Source organism: Eretmochelys imbricata, chromosome 5 (genome assembly GCF_965152235.1).
Source record: "Eretmochelys imbricata isolate rEreImb1 chromosome 5, rEreImb1.hap1, whole genome shotgun sequence".
Lineage (NCBI taxonomy): Eukaryota > Metazoa > Chordata > Testudines > Cheloniidae > Eretmochelys > Eretmochelys imbricata.
In genome coordinates this window covers 42,667,585-42,669,895 of record NC_135576.1, presented here as the reverse complement: position 1 = coordinate 42,669,895, position 2,311 = coordinate 42,667,585, and the positions used below count along the sequence as shown (strand labels likewise).

Sequence of the window (2,311 nt, the reverse complement as noted above, 5' to 3'; positions counted from 1 at the left end):
GCCCCACATGAGAAGATCCCATACCTCAGTGTTTACGTATCATCCTGAGAGGCGGGAGACACCTGTTCAAATATTGTCTCCCCCTTTGCCTGAGGGGGGAATTGAACCTGGGTCTCCCATATCCTGGGGGAGTGCATTTACCACTGGGCTAAAAGTTAGACAAGAGGTATCCCCATCACCCCCAGTTTTGTGTAGAACAAGGCAGGTGCCTAATTCATCCTTTCAACAAACAACTTAGGCACCTAAGCTGCCTGACTCCAGGAGAGGGTTTCCCAGTTGTGGATCACTAATTGAGGGCTTGTACACACTAGCGCTTACTTCAGTATAATTTAAACCACCCCCTGGGTGACGTAAGTTACACCGACCTAAGTGCCAGTGTGGACAGAGCTATATCAGCAGGAGAAGCTCCCCCACCAACATAGCTACCGCCGCTTGGGGAGGTGGAGTACTAGCAGCACAACAGCAGCCAGCTACACCAGTGCAGCTGCGCTGCTGTAGCGATTCTAGTGTAGGCTAGCCCTGAATTAGGTGCCTATATCCAGGGTGGAGGCAGGCATCTATCTTCAGAAACGGGGAGGGGCTTAGGACACACACCTCTCCGGCATCTTCCGGTGGCTAGCTTAGGTGGCTCCTTGCCCAGCGGGTTGGCTTTTGGGGATCGCATTCTTAGGTGCCTCTCTCTTCCCATTTGTTGTACAGGGAGCCTAACTGGGGCTTTGTGCATGGCAGAGTTGTTCCTGTGATGTTCCAGGCACCTACGAATTAGAGGTTGTGACACTCAGAACCACAACATATAAGTCCCTTTGTAGATTCAGGCTCAAGAGCCTGATTTTCAGAGATGGGGAGCACCTGTAGGATTTGTGGATACTCAGCATTTCTAAAAATCAGGTCCCAAGTAGGCTTGTTTAGAAGAGAGGACTTCTAATTTTAGATAAGCATGATCTCAAATGTGCAAAGTCTGGAGGGTAAAGTAACAAAAGGCCTGTGTGTGAGGGAGGGGATAAAATGCTGCCAGAAAGAGATGGTGAGGACACCAGGTGACGGGGTTGGTTGGCTGAGATAATTGTGGTATTTGTAACTTATTTCCAAGTAAGTTATTGATTTCCATCCCCAAATCTCCCACTCCACTAACTTGAGGGGTTGGGGAGGAAGAAAAATAATAAAAGGACATAACCCTCAGCATCACCCTTGAATTTCAAGGGGAGGAATTAAAATGTTCTCTTTATTTCAGATTTCTATAGCACCCATTGCCATAGCATAACAATGCTAAAGGATCTTAGCAATATCTAAGAGAAAGAAGAAAACAAATCATGAAATGAATAAATATGATATATTCTTGCCTGACACCCTCTATCACGTGTCCTATGGCTAAATCTGCTACACATTAGAGTGTGCTGCAGACAGACCTGTTAAAAGTTGATGAGAGGTGCAGTGAAGGACGGGCAAATAATGTATTTAAGAATGCGCCCCCCCCCCCCCTTCTCTTTTCCAGCTATTCACAGCTCAGCTGGCCAATGTCAAAGACTGAAATAGCTCATGTACTCACACATCAAGAGGGCTGAAAATTAATGAGAGGTTGGAGGAGGTTACGCTGGTGGGCTCCTTTTTTTTTTCCCCCGTTCCTGGAGGCACTGCAATACCAGATCGATGCATGGGGTGGACAGAGCAAGCTCCTATTCCATCTCCCTGTTTCAAAAATCAATTTAATATACAGTCCTCAAATAAAGGAAATATCAGATAGTAAACCAATAAGAACGGATATTAGCAGATGATTTTCTGATAGGAGGAGATATGTATTCTAGGTCTTCAAAGTTCAGAGAAGTCTTATTAATATTAATAGGCTTGTTCATGGAAGGTCCTATCATAAACATCATCCTTAATGTAAGTATCACAATTTGGGAAAGAGATCTGAATCATTCCTTCCTCCGCACCCTCACCCCTCCTGCCCCAAACTGGTAACTGGTAAAGAAGGAGCACATAAAAAAGGTTTAATTTAAAAAAAATAATAATAATTATGCCCATTTTGCATTTTAAGTCACAGCTGTTTAAGGAAAGTGCTGCTGAAAGGAAAGTCTGACTGATGATGAAGGAATCCTGATGAGGAAACTAAGTTGAAATAGATAATATTATTAGGTTTAGGGCCAGATCCTTAGTCTGGCTGTGATATGATCGATACAACTGGGGGTAGACAAAGAGTAGGTGTAAAGGAATGTTTTGGAGCTCCCAATCCTGGGGCAGCTGGGTGCCATCCCAGCCACTGGCAAAATCTTAAGACTGCTCTAAATTATACCTACCTATGTGCAGCTTTATA

General features: G+C 44.6%; 1 non-coding gene across 1 annotated transcript; it reads right to left on the bottom strand.

Annotated features, from left to right (window-relative positions):
* Nucleotides 1–1,606: 1,606 nt before the first annotated feature.
* On the bottom strand, nt 1,607–1,797 carry LOC144265459 (U2 spliceosomal RNA). Its single transcript, XR_013346276.1, has one exon. It is a non-coding gene; the product is annotated as a U2 spliceosomal RNA (small nuclear RNA).
* Between the last annotated feature and the right edge of the window lie 514 nt (nt 1,798–2,311).